The sequence below is a fragment of the Phalacrocorax carbo genome, chromosome 1 (assembly GCF_963921805.1).
Source record: "Phalacrocorax carbo chromosome 1, bPhaCar2.1, whole genome shotgun sequence".
Taxonomy (NCBI): Eukaryota; Metazoa; Chordata; class Aves; order Suliformes; family Phalacrocoracidae; genus Phalacrocorax; species Phalacrocorax carbo.
This window is the reverse complement of record NC_087513.1, coordinates 121,916,126-121,934,054: the sequence shown is the minus strand read 5'-3', so window position 1 is coordinate 121,934,054 and position 17,929 is coordinate 121,916,126. Positions and strand designations below refer to the sequence as shown.

At 42.5% G+C, this 17,929-nt stretch overlaps 1 long non-coding RNA gene across 1 annotated transcript; it reads left to right on the top strand.

Annotated features, from left to right (window-relative positions):
• Positions 1-16,264: 16,264 nt before the first annotated feature.
• LOC135317126 (uncharacterized) lies at positions 16,265-17,674 on the top strand. Its single transcript, XR_010376238.1, has 3 exons — positions 16,265-16,340; positions 16,634-16,817; positions 17,591-17,674. It is a non-coding gene; the product is annotated as an uncharacterized LOC135317126 (long non-coding RNA).
• The last annotated feature ends 255 nt before the right edge of the window (positions 17,675-17,929 follow it).

Sequence of the window (17,929 nt, the reverse complement as noted above, 5' to 3'; positions counted from 1 at the left end):
CTCATTGCTTTCTCTTGTCTTCTTGAGCAGGCATTTATTTCCATGTGAATAGTTGCATTTGAAAAATTTTTTTTTGGTAGCTTGAAGTTTGTGTTTTTTTTAACAAACCCTCCTGTAATGAAGTATCATATGGTGACACGTACATCTGTCAGCTAGCAAACTCGCCCATTAAGGGCTGTGAGGCATCAAGCTTTGCCTGTTCATGCCTAAGGTGTGCATGCATAGGTTGACAGACACAGATTGTGGTATGTGCTATTGCTTATTCAGGGCAGTCTGGAAAGGTGGTGTCTTGCTTTCACTCTGGCAGCAGGGTAACTGCTGAGAGAGAAGCGGGAGGATTAGAAAGGTTAAATGTCGTCTAGAATGAGGCATTCTCAGACAGCCCCATGACTTCATATGAACTTGTCACACGCCGAGTCATTATTTTGGACAGAAACACAGCCAAGGCGAAGTTGTGGTCTGAGCTCTAGACACTACTCCAACAAACGCAAATAGATATATGAACTTTTCTCTCTACCCAACTAAATGAATACATAAAAACAAAAAGCACACACACGAATTATAAACCCCAGTGATCCAGACTGGTTAATGCAGGAATTAGAAGGATCTCAGGCCAGTTTATTGTGCCCCTCATCATGCACATAAGTTCAAATAATCTTCCTGTTCTGGTAACGAGGAACTTCTAACGTAGAAGAGTCCCATATCTCATGTGACTTCAAGTGCAACTACAGTACTTCATAGGGGCTGTCTTTCAGTAATATACTGGATGCTGACTGCCTGACACTCAGCCCTCTCTTCATTAAGCATCTTTTATTTCCTTTACTTAGTTGTAAAATCGCTTCCTGGAAAAGGCTTTTTCCCCGCAATTGGTCTATGGACACCTTCCAGATACTAATCTGGGAAGTAGCATGGGAGCAGCATGGGATCTCCTTGACATCTCATGAGTAGATGGGTTTCTGCAAGGGTTTGAGGGACCAGGGATTGTCTTTTCATCAGGAGGGGGCAAGACCTTTATCAAAACCGGGCAGCTGCCATGGGCTGACTTACTTGGTGCTGAGGAGGTGTCCTCCCAGAGGAGGAGACAGTCCCACTGTTAGAAGACAGGGTGTAGAAGGACATGTAAAAGTAGCAGCCAGGTGGCTGAAGTTGATGTTTACTCTTCGTGAGAGCTGTAAAGAAAATGGGGTAGTGTCTCTTGGCATGGAATGAATAAGGAAGCTGAAAATGTGATTTTTAGGGTGGGGAAAGAGCTCAGAACAATGACGTTGTAAAAACAACCCCCTAAAATGTATCATGATGAAGTTCAGTGCTGCTTTTTCTGAAAGTAGAGAGAGCTGATCTTACAAAAAACAAGTGCTTGCTGAGGTTGCTGTTGTATGGAACTGGCGTGTGATGTTTTTCTAGCAGCCTCTCTTCACTGTCATCAGAGTGCAATTTCTCTAGAGTCACTGTGGGATGCAACAGATTTCTTGGAAAAGAAGGCTGTGTTGACACCCACAGGCTAGTAATGTTTTCACAAGAAGGAACATGACTTTACATTTGACTCTCTTGAAAAGAGATTAGCAACCCTGTGATTTATAAGAATTGCCAGGGTTTGAGGTTGTTTTTTTCCCCCTCTCTCTGAATCTAAGCTCCAGCAGGTAGGTGTAAAGTGAGTGAAGCATTTCTGGCAGGATTTATGTGCCCATACAGTAGAACGGGAGTGAAATCTGACAGTCTAAAGGAGGGGGAACAACTGACAAATAGAGGGGGTGGAAAAGGCAGATTGGCTTGGATTTTTTCTTTCCTGTTCCTTTGCAGTCAAACCCCTTTGAGATTCTTCACTCTTGGGTTGAAAATTTCATTTGCACAGACATTTCCCTTCCCTGTCCTTTTGTTCTAGCAGTAAACCTGGGTCCACAGCATGCATGTGGAAAGCAGACACAGCCAAGGCTAAAGCTTCTTGAAAGAATGTCTTTTCTAGAAATAGATGACAAGGATTTTCCCTAGAAATGAAATCTCTTCAATGATGAAGCTGTCTTAGAAGAAAGAAGTCCTTTCTTACTATGGAGTCTCACAGTTAATTGAACAGTACTAGAGGAAAATGTATTCTCATACAGTAGGGTATTCCAGCCTAAACAGCAACCAAAGCCTTTGTTTTACAGAAAGATATATACTATTCTGTTCAGTTGTTTTGATCAAATGAGTGCTTGCAGCCATGCTGGACAGCACATGATTGCTCTTGTAGGACTGTGGTGGTTAGCAGTTCCAGGACTTCTTGGCTGTTAGATGGGGAACAACCTATAGTTTGTAAGATGCCCAGAATAAGCTGAGGAACAGAAGCTCAACACCTAATGAGTAACAGAATACAGACCCAAAATGAGTGGGAATATTTCCATTAGCCCCATGATTCCTACTGAGCAATATTATAGGCATGCAAAATAGGGATATAGTTCAGATGCTAATGGCATTCCTCTTAGTGCACAAAGGCACATTTTCAAAGAGACAGAAATACAGATGCAGAGTAAACTACTGAATATATATCTAAATACCAGAATTTGATCTTAAGTAAATATCTCATGCCACTTCTGAAAGACATTCATCCCGAGCGATGGGTGGAAAATAAAGAAATAAAAGCCAAACTTGCCAACTGAGTGTTGCTTCTTTAGCCTGTGAAAAAAACATAGACAGATGGGTAAGGAACCAGGTTTTACTGTAGCAAAATCCAAATGTGCCTATGTTTTAACAAATTTGGTGTGTCCATTGGACACAGAAACCCATCACTTCCCCCATCAGAAATTCAATAAATATGAGGCACTTGAGAGGAAACACTTTCACTGATGTGGTCTCTTTTCTGATGGAGGTACATCACAAAGAAATTTCCCACCAGTCCTAAGAAAACCACTGCATGTTTGCTACAGCCAGTGTGTTTGTAAGGCTGCTTGGGACTACTGTTGGTAATCAGAGTAAGTACAACTGATCTGGAATCTTTTAAAATTCTCCTCTACTGTGAAAACTTTCAAGAATTTAAGAACAACCCGCTCCTCAGTGGAGGCAACCTGAGACCTTTTGAAATTTCTCAGAGGAAAAAATGGTGGGTTTCCTGAACTTAATCCCAGTAGACTAGGGATTAAGCACTGATGTGAAATGGAGAAGCTATCAGGACCAAGTCCTTGTGCCACTGACTGTACTTAATAAAACAGCATCAATGGGAGAGCATGAACTAGCTCCATCTTAAGATATGATGGTTTATGATGGTTGTTATGGCACTGTGTAGGATAGGGGAACCAGATTCAGGTCCCTATTTTGCCAAAAAGCCCAGTTTTGCTATGTCAGTGACTTAACCACTAGTGTTTTGGCTAAGCTGAGCTGTTCTCTTTCTTTGGATGCAAGCAATTTTTCTGATGAAAGCCTAAGCAAAACTGGTGTGTCTTTGAAAAAGATTTATGCTTTAACAAATCATCATCTTCCAATAAAAAAAGTGTGTATCACTGGAAAATTCCCAGCTAGCTCTACTCATGAGTAAAGTTTTGCTTTACAGATGGAGTTAATAATAGTTTATAAGCTAAAGTGAAAAGGATTTTGGGTGAGCTTCCTAAAGAGGAAGTGAGTCAGTGTCTCGGCAGGAAAGTGTTCCAGATAGGCAGGGTTGGAAAAGTTACAAAACAACCCCCAACTGTGTGGAGTCACAGGGAGTGGACAAGGGATTAGTGCATCCCAGATTGCAGAAAACTGGTAATTAGTAGGGGGTCTTCCATACCCCTCAGCCCACGTGTCTTAAGACATGGTCTTCTCCCATCTCACAAGCTCAGAGCAGCTAAACTGAGTCATCCCAGGGAAGGCGTAACAGCTAAGGAAGAAGCAGGTGTTGCAGATGGGTGGGTGATTCAGTGGATGGTGTTATTCCTACTGAGTCAATGCTGAAGCAGTTTGTAAGCAGGAAATTGGGGACACTGTGTGGCTAGAAGATCTGCTTTCTAAATCCAGTGACATTCAAGGAGTCTGCGGTTCCCTCAGTATGCTTTCCACAGGGTGGGTTGCCTTCAGTTTTTCTTGGGCACAGCATTTTCAAAAGCAAAAGCTATAGAGGCATTTTTAAGGTGACTTTCAGTGGGACTTACAATCCTGAAAGTCTAGGTCATTTTTGATCATGGACTGGTATTTCCACATTAGGAAGTCATTTTTCGAAAACAGAAGTCCTGTATTCTTGTGACTGACTTACAGCCCTCCCACTGGTTCCTGGGGGCTCTGGGTTGGGCCTTCACATGAAATGCTTTTTAGTGAGAGCTATGTATTTTTGGTACTCTGCAGGGTACTGACACTTCTCAGGTGTACTTAATGATGATGAAAAGCAAGTTCTCTCCATGGCCATCAAGTCCTTTGAGGTGTCAGTGTTGTCTTACAGATGAAAGGTGGAGCTGCTGCATTTCCTCCGACTTGCTTAATTCATCGCAAAAATAGGAGCAAATTTCAGAGAACTTGTCCTGTAATATCCATTACCAATTATGTGATTACAAGGCCCATATTACTCGCCTTCTGCTGTTCCAAAACTCTCTAGTAAGTTGGCTTTTCAGAGCAGAGACAATTGTTCACTTTCTCTCTGTATGTGTGTAAACACACATACACAGGTCAAAAATGCATGTCCAGAGGAAGAAGTTTAGAACTTAGAAGCCATTGCTGTTTCTCCTGTGCTTTTTTGCATTTGGGTGGCTCTTTCCTCTTGCTGGAAGCATTATGGGTTTGGAAGGTGGGTTAGTTTTCCTTCCATTCTTCAGTAATTCAGTGGTCAGGGCTTCTTGCTTTTCCTTTTATTCCATTACTCTGCCTCTTGGTCCTTTAAAATTTCATAGCATCTTTCCCTCCAGTAAACAAGAGGAAAAATGACAATATCATTTCTGAATCCTGTGAGAAGAGCCACAAGCTCTGGTCCATATGGTGCCTGGGAGGATGGCAGATACTTCTGTGCATCTCTGCAACGTGATAAAATGGTCTTAAGATTTGGGTTGGCAGAGGTGGCCTTCCAATTTCTGGTGCAGAGAGTAATTTCTGGGGACACCACACTTTCTGGGGACTCACACATAACTTTGAATGGGTAACCAATCATTCCCTCTGGGCTGAGGAAAATGAACCGGGTGGCTTTCCTTAACTCATGCTTGACACTTGCACATACTGTTTTCTACCCATTTTATTAAGCATTGCTCTTGGGTTTTATCGGCTGAGCTTTTCATCCATTTCTACTCTGCCACCTTTTCTTCTCCCTTCACTAAGGGTCTGTGTGCCCAGCTCACACTAGCTCAGTGGAGTAAGGTTCAGAGAGCAGACTGCAGATGGCTTCATTTCTGAAGTGCAGTAATGACATGCACTTATTGTTGTTTGTTGGTTTTTTTTCTAAGTAGCTATTTTTGCTCTTAAAGGATTTAATTTTGTTTTTAGTAAGAACAAAACCATCCAAATTGTTATTTGGGGAAAACTCTCATCACAAGATAGGAGGGGAAATCTTGATGTTATGTTTCATTTAAAAATTATAGTTTTTAAAAAACATACAGTTTCTAAAGTTGAAATGCTATAATCTTCACTGTGTAAGCATTGACCTGAATTAATTTGCCTCACTACCTTTCTGCTTTCTCTTTGTATAGGTGATTTGCTTGATGTTATGGAGAAAGTCTGTGTCAAAGCCTGAAACAGAACCGATTCCTCCTGAATGTTGGGCTGGTGCTTTGACCACAGCACCATCCATCTGCTAAATGACAAACAACAGCCACATCCAAGGCCACCTGAGTCCCTGCAGGATAAAAACATGAAATATGAGAGCAGCTAGAGGAGAGAGGCCATCAGGATCCAGAGCCTTCCCACTATGGCCTCTACCTTGTGCTTCATCATTTTATCACAGCCTCCCTTTCTTAAATAAGGATAGACGACATTTTAATTTCTAGAGAGGCACTGAAACAAAATCTGCCATTTTAAATAGGAATTAAGTTCTGTTACATCTTCCCCATCTCTTTATGAGATGCAAGTCAAACATCAGATGGGATTCCATCTTCTTCACTCTTCGACGTCTTTCTAAGCAAATTCAGAGTTGAATGACATGGCTTGAATTTATCTTTTATTATTCAGAGAATAAAGTGAGGAGTAACAGCATGTATCAATTAATTTTTCCTCATCCGTATCCCAGCACTGTTTTTCCACAGTGAAACCAATGAATATAATCTCTGATTTCACAAAGCTGCTCTGTCGTGAAAGTATTCCACAACTGCTTCCTGTTGAGTTTAGCCCCAGTTTCTTTACTGACCACATTTACTAGCCAAGCATGGTGAGCAGAGCTGTGACTGAGAATTAGACAGGATAGCAAACACTAATGAAGTACTAAATCATTATTTTTAATACCTGTAGAAAGCTCCTGATCCTCCCTGTTTTGCTTATAATAACAATATTTTTGTACATCTTTTTAATACAGGTCAGGAATACAAAAATTCAGAAAAAAATCAGAAAAAAGAAAGAAGTCTTCTCTACTATTTTTTACTATATACAAGTCTGCTAGACTTGATAACCTGCTTTCTGATGTCCTAGCTTACAAGCCCTTTGAACCACTGGAAACACTCCTGGAGGTTTGGAAGAAAGCAAATAAGGCACTGATTAAAAAACACAGAAGAACTAGGTTGATCATTACTATAGTTTTTACTTTGAACCACAGTGAGACAAATAGTAAACAAAAGCCCTATGAGCACTCTGAGTCTGTAGCGAAAAAATGATAGAAATTGTTGTTCAGAGGGCAGGAAGCAGCTTTAAGTTCTGGATCTGTAATGTCCAGCACAGTGGGGCTCTGACCCTGATCTGCAGCTCCTTAATGCTGCGTCAATGTACATATAAAAACCTGTCTCCTAAACAGGTAACTGTGTCAGGACTGGTGAGAAAGAAATGACCACAAAAGCAAGCTCTCTCCCTTGTTCCCATCCCCAGAGCTTTGGTCCGTAACCTTCACCTTTTACTTGATTCCTCATGGAGGTTCAAAGATGTGTGTCGTGTTTCCCAGGCCCTAAAGCTGCTCCTTGTGGGCAGCACAGGGAAGTCATGCGACAGATTTCCAGAGAAGAGGGTTCACGCACGGGATAGTCTCAGCAACAGACACCCATATTTTGGTTATCTGAACTGAGCCAGGCTCCAAGACCTCTCCCATATTGTTGTGTCTTCTCTGGTATCCTCCTCAAAATGAATGTGGCCAACTGGTGAGAGTTCAAGGAGGGTTTGCAAAACACCTTGGATATGTGGAAAAATATGCTACACAAGGACAGAACTGAAGCTCCATTTGTTTAGCTTACTGATAAAGTCCGCAGATAGCTTGCTTGTAGTTTAATAGCTCTTATGCAAAGAGAAGGTATTTGATATTGAAAGGTGACATAAGCAAGGCTGGAATTTTATTTTTCCTTGAGGAATATTTTTACTTTAAACAGAAGTTACTTGGCTCAGGGGAGTTCATTCACATAAGAGGGAACAGTAATTCCCTTAGGGGTGTTAAAGGATTGAGTCGATGAACTACTGCAGCTGTTATGCAGGAGGTTAGAGTAGATGATCATGATGGTAACTCCTGGCCTTGAAACTTGACTGTTTCATAAAACTTCTGGGTGGAGGGATCATAACAGAATGTAGCATGGGATTTGAGAGATGCTTATAAAATCCTACCTCAGCGTTCACTGAACGTGTCTGAAACAAGTACTATGCTGTCCCACGCATTCAGATTTGGCTCAAGGATGTTAAACTGAGCTTAAAGCTAAATGGCAACACAATGGAGGATAGAAAGGATGGCTGGTGGTATGGCACGGGTATTTAAGGTCTTTACAAATGATTGTGAACAGAAGATAAACACCACACTTAATCACAGTGTGCTACACTGCTACACTCAGAAAGAAGGCAAATGTCATTGGACAGTAACATGTCATCTGACAGCAGAAAATAACCCTCTTGTACTACTATCAATAGTTACTTCAAAGCTTGCAGTCAGAATGTTGTCAGGACCTAGGGTTTCAACATTTGTGTTAAGCCATGTTGTTCAAAAAAACATTTTTAAGGTGGCATTTGAGCAGGTTTTTGAAGATCCTTATAGGATGTAGTCACCTGTGGTAGGAGCGGTATAGGAATGGTGATTCAACAGATCTTTTCCCATTCTGTACCTCTAAAATGTAATAATTGTATAAAAAGCATGGTTATGCAAGGGGGCAGCAAGCGGATACAAAGATGTGCCAAAATCCAAGCTTTTACAGGAGCTGTAGCTAATCTGTGTTCCTATGTCTTCTCCGTGTCTGTGCAAATTTGACTTCCAACTTGTACACTGGGCAGCACTGTGATTTCACAGTGAGCCCTAGTTGAAAGGAGCTCAGAAGGACAGACCTGTCAGCTGTGCAATGCCATCACCGCGTTGTGCCTGCTGGCTAACCACCAAACACCTTATTGATCCTTCTCACTCTCCCAAGATCACTGTAACATGCTTGCACTGAAACTTTATAGAATCACAGAATAGTTTGGGTTGGAAGGGGCCGTGTTTCAGAGGGATTGCTACTAGTTCATGGTCATGGCACTGACTGCTGCCAGGCCTTTAATCGACAAATGAAAGAAAACCCATGAATTAAGATATAACAGCATTTTAAATGAAGTCTCAGAATACTGTACTAAGTATTTTCCACAGCTCTCAGAGTTATGAAATTTCTGCTCTGTGGGAAATTTGAAAGTCTTTTTGTTTGAAATGTAAACAGTTTCAAATGGCAAAATTCTCTTTGGTTTTCAGCCAGCTCAACAGGGCAACTGCACTGGCTCAGAGAGAAGTCAGACTGACCTTACGCTACTCTCTCTGTCATTGGCATTTTCTTCTCTAGACCTGAGGATTTTTTCCAAATGAAGGAGAGACAGGTCTTTACTGCAATGTCCCAGTTCCCCAGTTCCGTATTCATAAGTCCACATGCTGTCCAGTGACTGCATGCAGTATTTCCCTCATCCCAGCAGAAGAGACAACATTCAGGATCTTGCCAGTTTGTTTCCAGGAGGATGCTGGTTTGATGCTGATACTCAGAGACAAATATTTATCAGGGCAATCCTGTTTTTTATCCTGTGTTGTTTTTCTTCCTGGACCAGAAGGAACAAACAAGAAGTTCATTTCCTTGCTGGGAAATCATGGTTAGACTTCTGAGTAAGTTCTCTGACCAAAAGAAGTTTTGGGTCCTGGTTTCCACCCAGGGCCACACTCTTTTTTGCTGTATGATTGCTTTCTCCTTATTTTCACTCTATGACTGATTTTTAATAAAGCTGAAGCCAAGCAGCACTCCAATGTCTTGATCTGCAACTTATCTCCAAGGAAATCCCATGGGGCGCATCTCAAGACATGTGGCCAGTGGCTTGGGGATGGTTTTGATTGTGTCAGCCATCGTTAAATGGAAGGGATGCTGGGGGGCGCAAAGAAAGAAAATTGTTTCTTTATGGAATGTAGGGTGCTTAGCCCCCCACCAGATTTTACCAAGTCTGTGATTTATAGCAGTTATTACCAGCTTCCTTCGGTGCATAATGTTTACATATTGCCTAACCTTTACCTAAATTCTATGTGCTTTTCAGTTACAAAGACTATTGGTCAAAATGGTCAAATGTACCATTACCATAAATCATCAGATGCTTTATACCAGAAAGTTGTGATGCTCTTCAGTTTAGACAGAGGCAGAGATGTCTGAATAGGCAAAGGAAAGGGCTAATATTTTTTTTTATGTAAAGTCTGTATTATTCAAAAACGGAAGAGAAAAAAGCCCGCCAAAATAAAAGTTACTGTGTAAATAGAGTTGGGTGGAAAAAAAGTCATCCTGAAAAAAGCATGATGTCTACGTGGCACATTTTGGAAAAGTTCTGTGCCATTTCCAGGCACTTTTAGTTGTAATAGGATGTCTGGTTCTTAAACCGTGTGGCTGGAAGATGCTTGCAAGGTAGAGAGATCACAGACTGTGGCTTTGGCTACCCTTCAGCATATGAAATCAAGGAGGGGAGGAATTTAACAAGTGTCGAGAGTGTTGCCAACGCTATCATCAAGCAGTGGTAGCACTAGCATTGGGAGAAGCGGTTGCACTGCTGCAGCTATGGCACTCGGTTTTGCATAGTCCCTGCAGTGGTCCTTTGATGAAAGCAGGGGTGACTGCTTGTGCGTGGCCTATCCAGAGCCCGTCAGCACAGCGGCAGTGGGAATGGCCACTGGAAGAAGCAGTATGTCTGTGGGTGAGTAGGGTATTACAGATACTCAAAGGATTTTTGATTTAAGGGCTGCAGTGCCGCGGTGCTTTTGGGAGCGGATTTGGCTGTAGATAGAAAAAGTAGCAAAAGAAGAGCTGAGAAAGTGCAAACCAGAATTTTTCAAAAACACTCTTTTACCCTGCCTTTGTTAAAAACTCAAACAAATACCCACCAGCTGAAAAAGTATATTGAATAATTGGACTTCAGATACTGTGCCAACAAAGCACACATGGGCCGTGGTGATAAAAGGTTTTCTCCCAGTGGAACAAATCACTTATCAGGCTATGATACAAAGTAAGGAAACATTTCAGTACAAGTGAACTTTAGCTTCACAATAGCTGCAATAAGGGAACGCTAACTTTCAGCTGCCTTATTTGGAGGAGAACTATCCAGACCTACCCACAGCCTTTACTTATCTGCTATTGTGTAATTTTTAATGTCATATTTGCTTATACGTGCCCTGTAATGACTTTTTCCACTAGCAACATGTACAGCTACTATTTTGCAGCCTCACATGTTTCCTTCAGAATTTCTTCTCCTTCTTTTGTCAGCCACTTTGTCTCTCAATTTCTTTTCATATCTTGGCCATTTCCTCTCTTTCATTCATTTTCATATTATTTCTTCCCTTTCTTTTGTCTCTTTCTTTCCTTTCTCATCTTTCATATGCTGAGTCAGACACAAAGCCCATAGACTCTCATTTTCTCTTTCAGTCCCTATTTCCCGCTCGATAATATTTTCATTGAACACTTGAGAAGAGAGACAAAAATTTGGAAAAGTTTGTTCATTTATCCTGAGGTATTTACTCTTCTTTATGTCCTTTCTCCACCCACGGAGACTAGCAGCTTGCCCAGGAGATGTTATTAGAGCCGCATCTGTACTGTGGTTTGGGGTGCCAGGAACAGGGCTGGGATGTAGAGTAGTGCTCAACAATGGCACCTACATTTTTTGTTAACTTAATATGAAAAAAAGTTGGGATTCCCCTAAGAACCACAGTTAAGCTGTTTTGAAAAGCATTACACAAAAAAAAAGAAGCTTGTAACAGTGGCATAACAGAGAGGGAAAGAAAAGTGAGAAGTGCCGCGCCAAACTCCTGTGCCATCGTCAGTGGAGCTGGGCTGTGACCCAGGTCTCGGCGCCCTGACCACTGCCGGTGCAGTGGTGTCCGAGCCACTGGCGAGCTCAAGGCCTGGGCAGGCTGGGCAGGGGTGGCCACGTTGCCCAGGCGCAAGCCAAGCACGCCTTGAAGGCACCTCGCTGTGGGTGCCGACTGACCTGTCCCATCACTTATTCTCCTTTCTGTCTCACCGTGAAGTTGAGGCATTTATTCACCGTGCATTATTCAAAAAATTCTTTCTAGCAGTTGTTTCTGCCTATTGCTGATGATGCATTTTTTTCCTCCAGCGCAGATAGTCTTAAAATAGGAATATTTAAGTCTCATGAAAGTGGAAAAACTGAAAAGAAAAACAAATCAGCCCCCTAAGCCCAGCAGGTGATACCACACTGGCATTATTTAGAGCCTTTCCTTACTTTTAATTTGGGTTTGTTTGTTTGTTTTTACAAATACTGGAGAAATGAAGGGAATCTCCAAATTCCACCTGAGGAGGACACACTTTTGATGTTCAACACATGTTTGGAAGACATCCATGACTTAACAGGAGGTAAAACGATCTGAAATGCACCATCCTGCATTTGTATTAAAGAGGCTGGGGGACACCGCTTACCCTAAGCCAAAACTATTGTAGTTTTCTTCTTTCCTCTCCTTAGCAAAGAAAAGGGGTAATAAGGCACGAGGCTACTCCTCTTTGTTGGAGGCAGAAAGTAGTGCCATGTATGACCTTTTGTTACTTTGACATGCTACCTTAGAAGCTGGTAGCTTTAAGAAATGCAAGGCAGAAAAATTTAATCTCCTGGAACATAACGTAAAGTCATTTAATTATTTTTAAGACATTCTTTGAGAATGACTAGATTGCTGCTTAAGGTGGGGCATGTGCGTGTGAGTAAAGGTTTGCACTTAACCAAAAAAGGCCTCCCGGGTGTCCCGGAGCTATTAAAGCAGGCTGTTTCCTGGGCTGGCCTGTACACTCTGGGCACTTGGAGATCCTGGATGCTTTCCAGCCAGGCTGCCAATTTTCAGACGAGCATGGGTAATTCTCAGGCTCACCCACTCCTACCCACGAGCTGCAGTTTCTATTCCCCTGACAGCACAGTGCTTTTCTTTGGCTATGCTCCCACCAAGCACCCGCAGCACAACTCCAGTCCTGACATTGCAAAAGATACAGGCTTCTGAGTACTTGGGATGGGTGAGAGCTGGATTTTTTTGGTCTACAGGGAGAGCAATGGGTTTGAAAAATTCTTCTTTCTCAGCATGGAACAAAGGCACAGCATTTTTCTCCCAAATTTCCTATGAGACCAAACTAAGTCCCCAGAAAATACAACTAAAAATCTCAGTGTTTCATTTTGATAAAAACACAATGTCTTATTCTTACTCCACCTTGAAAATTTTTTTTTCATGTACTGTAAAATAAAAGTCAAACCCTGATAAAAAACTTTTTCAAACTGAAAAACTGAAACATTTCATTCCAGAAAGTTCAGGTGAGACCTTCTTGGAAGACTTTCTCTAAAAATTTGTTTTTCAAAATGAGTTCTCTTTGAATTTGTCCCGCTCAGATAAAACCCTTAATTTTTAACAAATTAGCAATTTTTTCTGGTGGGAAAGAAGTTACCATGGAAGATTTCCATGCACCTCTGTAGTGGGCTGGCCGGAGAGATACTAAGGATGGTTTAGCAATCAGTGGTAGAAAAGAGAAGTGTTTGGACTGAAACTTGGACTAGGGTCTCCCTCAGCGCTCTCCTCTCCTGGTGATCTACCTGCTTCTGCTCCCCGCCTCCCAGCACAAGCCTGCCTACCACTCCCCTAACCTGTAATATGGGCACAACTGGAGATTAAAGAACAAGGGCTTCAACCATTGAAAGAAGCTGAAAAGCCGTTCTAACCGAGTGCATAGACCTTCACAGGAACGTAGTAAGATCTAATTCTGCTCTACAGTGGCCGTGAGATTCAGTGCTCTTCTCCCTTGTTAGTACATTTTGCTCTAGAAGTAGTATTGTCTCCAAGGACAGCATCCAAAGACCATTGAAGCCAACTGAGAAAATCCCTTAGGCTGTTTTTTCCTGTACTTTTGAAAATCCTGACATTTATATATATTTTTTTTTTAATAATTTTGAAGGAGGAAAAACTACTACCTTATTTATCATCTTTTCTTTACCAATACCAGTTGTAGCACTACAGGGTTTTGACCTCTAAACCTAAATTATAGCAGTAGAGCTGTAAAAAAGCTGTTCTAATTCTGGGAATACAAACATTCAGTTGTGTCTCAAAGTCTCAGCTAGAATAAAATGCCTAACGTGCACATCTTTTAAAACCAACTCCTCTGCTCTTCTTATCACCACCTCCTCCAACCTCTAGTCCTAAGAATAAGCTTTATCACTTTCCTTCTTATACAAAACCTGACCTAAAAGAGAAACAAAGCAGGGCTGCAAGAACAGAGATGTTTCTCCTCCTGTGCTGGGTGGAAGAGTACATAGTGCTGCTTTGTTAGTGAGAGAAAGGTTTTCCATCTGTTCTCAGCCAAGGGACTGCGTTCACATTTCAGCTGACCGGACAGGGCTATATGGCTCTCAAAGAGTTTCTGTGGCAATGGATGAAAATATTTGTATCTGGATTTGTCTTCTGCTGTATTTGTCAACACCAGTAAAGGTCAATGATTTTCCTTGGTCAGGGAAAGATGTTGTCTAGCTTTACAGCAGCATGAAAGCTGAAAGACGAAAAGCAAGCAGAAGTTTTGGCAAGTGGTAGATCCTTCAGGATCCAGGAACCATTAACCTATTGAAATGGTTTCTTTTTCTGTCCCTGGGACACTTCAGTCATTCCCATAAGTGCAGAACCCTCCAAGCAACTCTGGCAAAGCTGAGTCTTGCTATCAAAGGAGTGTGACGTGTTAGCAAAGCTCCCCAAAATGTCCCTGTTCATCTCTTCAGGCAGACACCTCAGAAGGAAAGCAATAGCCTAATCAAGCCATAATATGGAGAAAGCAAAGAGATGAACTACAATAATTTTTTTTTCCTCTTGCTAGCCCCAGAATTTAATTTCTGGCTGTTAGACTCTGCTAAAGTCTAAACATAGCAACATGGCATTGAAAGAGAGCCTTTCTAAATTTAAGGGAATCTCTAGTCTTGCATTTAAAGTCTAAAGGAGGTATAATGCCTGTTCTGCATATCTTCAGCATAAATCAACAACCAAGCACGATTCCTATCCTAGTGTTGTTGGAATGAGAAGCTAGATTCATAAAATGTTACACTATGGAAATCTAGAGTAAGAGTGCATTAAATCCGAGTCTTGCCCGGTACATGGATATTTTCCTGTCAGATCCCAGTCTCCACAACCTCTTTTTTACAGTATTTTTTTCAAATGTAGCTCCCCTACATCTTTTGACTAGAAAATGAATACATGCAAGACCCAGACTGCTTGATTCTGGCAGCAAGAAGCAGCAGACATTTAAAAATGCATTTATCGTTTCAAGGAAGCCATTCCAGGTTGCTTTTTCAGAGTGTGATTGAAAGTAGTTTTGAAAATGTAGAAGACTAAAATAAGAGGAAGGTGGAGACATGAGTATCTGTAGGCTCTGAGATTTGTTCAAGGAGATCAGCATACTCAACAGTACATAAGAGTAATTTCTACTAAGAGTAGTTTCAAATAAAAATTCTTGGTTTTCCTCAACTAACGGAGAAAAAAATTGTCAAATGGTACAGTTTAGGGTTAACAAAGCAATGGCTGTTACTCATGCCCACTACTGCATTTAAGTGAATACAGAAATAACTCGGTAATGGTTTGAATTGGCATCGGATTTTTAAATCTGGTGGTTCTGATTTTAATTTAACATATCCTGTGGTGCAGTGTGTGAAATATGTACTTAACCCAGATTGTTGTGAGATGAAAGCACACTCGTGTTTATTTTACATTATTTGCTGTAGTTTGTTGAAAGCCAACATTCCTGGGCAGTGAATGCAGTGGGGATGAATCATTTGAACTAGGTGAGGGGTTAGCAGCTGAAAGAAAATGAAAGTTAAATAACCACATTAAATTTCAGCAAAATGGGTTAAAAAGTGTAACGCTAAAGAAACTGGTATCTTCATTCCGAGACAAGGAATTCTGACACTTATTTCTGTAGGTTACCTACCAGTTCTTTTAATGCCAGAAATGATCAGAGGGAACTAACATCACACATTTCCTACCTTCAGAACTGCGGTGCTGAAGCAAAGTTAAATACAAATTACTACCAGGGGCTGTAGCAAATGCCTAAAGTGACAGTATAGCACCAGGGAATCGATCCTAATGATTTACTATTCGTACCACTATAGTTCGTAGGAATCTTAATCGAGGACCAGAACATCACCAGACTGAGTATTGAATGGTTAAGGAAAAAAGATGAGCCCTGTGCTGGAGAGCTTAACACTGAAGCAGAGGCAATGGGACATGACAAAGTAGGCAAAGAGAAGGGAAAGCAGAAGGAAATGATGGAACAGCAGCGTTTGGCAGATCAGAAATGAGCTCAGCAGAGGGGCAGTCCGCAGCAAAGATTTTCTGAGAGCATCCCGGAGGCTTTTAATGATGATTTTGACAGAAGACAAGGGAGCAGCTGCGCGGGTGTTTGTGGTGTGCCCATCTCACGCCTGAGGAGTGGTGGGAGTGAATGGGCGAAGGTGCTTGTCTGAAAATCTATCAAGTAGACAAGCGAGTCTCGTATTAAGGGCTAGCTGAGGGCAGAAATTATATCTGATTAGTGAGTGATGCACTGGAAGGCCTTGAGAGCAGAGGGAAGGGGCTTCTGGTGCACATAGCAGAGCGGGGAAGGGGGGCAGAGGCAGCAGCAGCAGAGTCAAAGCCACCTGTGAGGAAAGGATGCTCGTAGCAGTGTTTGAGCTGGGTACAAGTTGGATGAGACAATGTTTGTCAAGGCCAGAAAGAAAAAGAGGTGGGAGTAGCTGAGATTTGAAATGCCAGAAGCCTGCACAGGAATTTTAGCTGAAAGGAGATGAAAGGCCACAGTGTAAGGATGGAATCCAGAAAAAAAATAAAATCACTGAGGAAGTGAGAAGAAGTCTGAGCCAAAGATATCTCCTAGGGGAGCCTGAGGGGCAGGCAGCATGCTCCTGAGGCCATGCAGTACATCCCAGGGCTGTCAGATGAGCAGCTCTGTTCCTACCACTCTAAGCTTCAGCTGGGGGGGTGGTATCTTTTTTGGGTGGCATCTGAGGGACAGGCCTCCACTGGGATAGACGGAGCAGGGAAGCATATCTGTAAATCACCAGGGAAAGGGAATTTTAATTTGTGCTTGTACAGGTTGCACAGAGATAGCATGAAGACGGAGATGAGCAGGAGAGAGAAGCAGATGCAGAAGTCCTTGGAAAGCAGGGTCGGGGAAGAGGACCATCTGCAAAAGGAAGTCTTGAGTAAGGAGGAGAAGACAGAGGGCCACCAAGCAAGGAAGATGCCTTCATGGGTGCCTGGCCAGTGAAGGACTCAGGTGCTTTCCGCGGGGCTGTGGACCAACCGCTTCTTGCGATTTACCAAGCTGGTCTGCAGAGGTCTCTTGCTGGTCTCTGACTTTCTTCCTCTATCTTTAGCTGCTCTGCTCTCCTCACCCAGGTGTGAACAAACACCAAGGAGACCGAGGACAGGCTGGGATGTCTTGCATCATCTTCCAGCATTTGGGAGATGAGCACTGCTGAAACCCAGAAGAGTGCTGAACACCCGCAGAGATATGGTGTAAATTTGGGGTTGTCCTGTGCAGGGACAGGAACTGGACTTGACGATCCTTGCGGGTCCCTTCCAACTCAGGGCATTCTATGATTCTATGAAAGCTGCCAAAGTCAGGAAACCAGTCAGGCAGATGCACTGTGGAGTACAAAGACCTGGGACAGAGGAGGCAGAATAGCAACAGAGGGTTTCCTTGGATTAGCTAACATGCGAATTGCACAGCCAGAGTGTTCATCATCACCCTACTCCCCCGATCTCAATTTTCAGAGATGACATGTTTAGTCCATCATCCTGTTGGTCTGGTCCAGATGGCAGACACTCAGAGCAAAGCAGTTACTGCCCGTGAGATCAACTGGAAAAGGACAGTCCCCCTCTAAAAACAATGATGTTACATTCAATGGAGAGTGTAACATGTCTAAAGCAGTTAGGGCTGGACTCACGTAAGATGAGGATGGTCTGATGATTTCGGACCTTCTTATGTTTGCATTTAGTGTACAGCTTCCATAGGTGAAATTAATGTAATTTTTGTGTTTACCACAGGCTCTTCCCCTTCAAAAAGCACAGGGATGGATACCTCATCTGGACGATGCCCTTGCTAAGCCAAATAAAAGTGTGTCCCGGTCACTCTTTGAGTTACTTCTCTCAGTCCGTAGGCTGAGACACAGCGAGATACAGATGCTTAAATTCCTTAGACTTCTTCAGATAGGTAAGCTTAAATTCAATGCACGGGTACCACCTCGAGTTTTGGCCCGACCTATTTGAACCGGAGAAGTTGCTGATGCAGGTGCCGGCGTCGAAACCCGTGCCTCCGCGCTGCCTAGCTTCCTCTCCCCTGAGAGTGCAGGAGGCCATACCTCGCACCTTAAACTGCACTGGGAC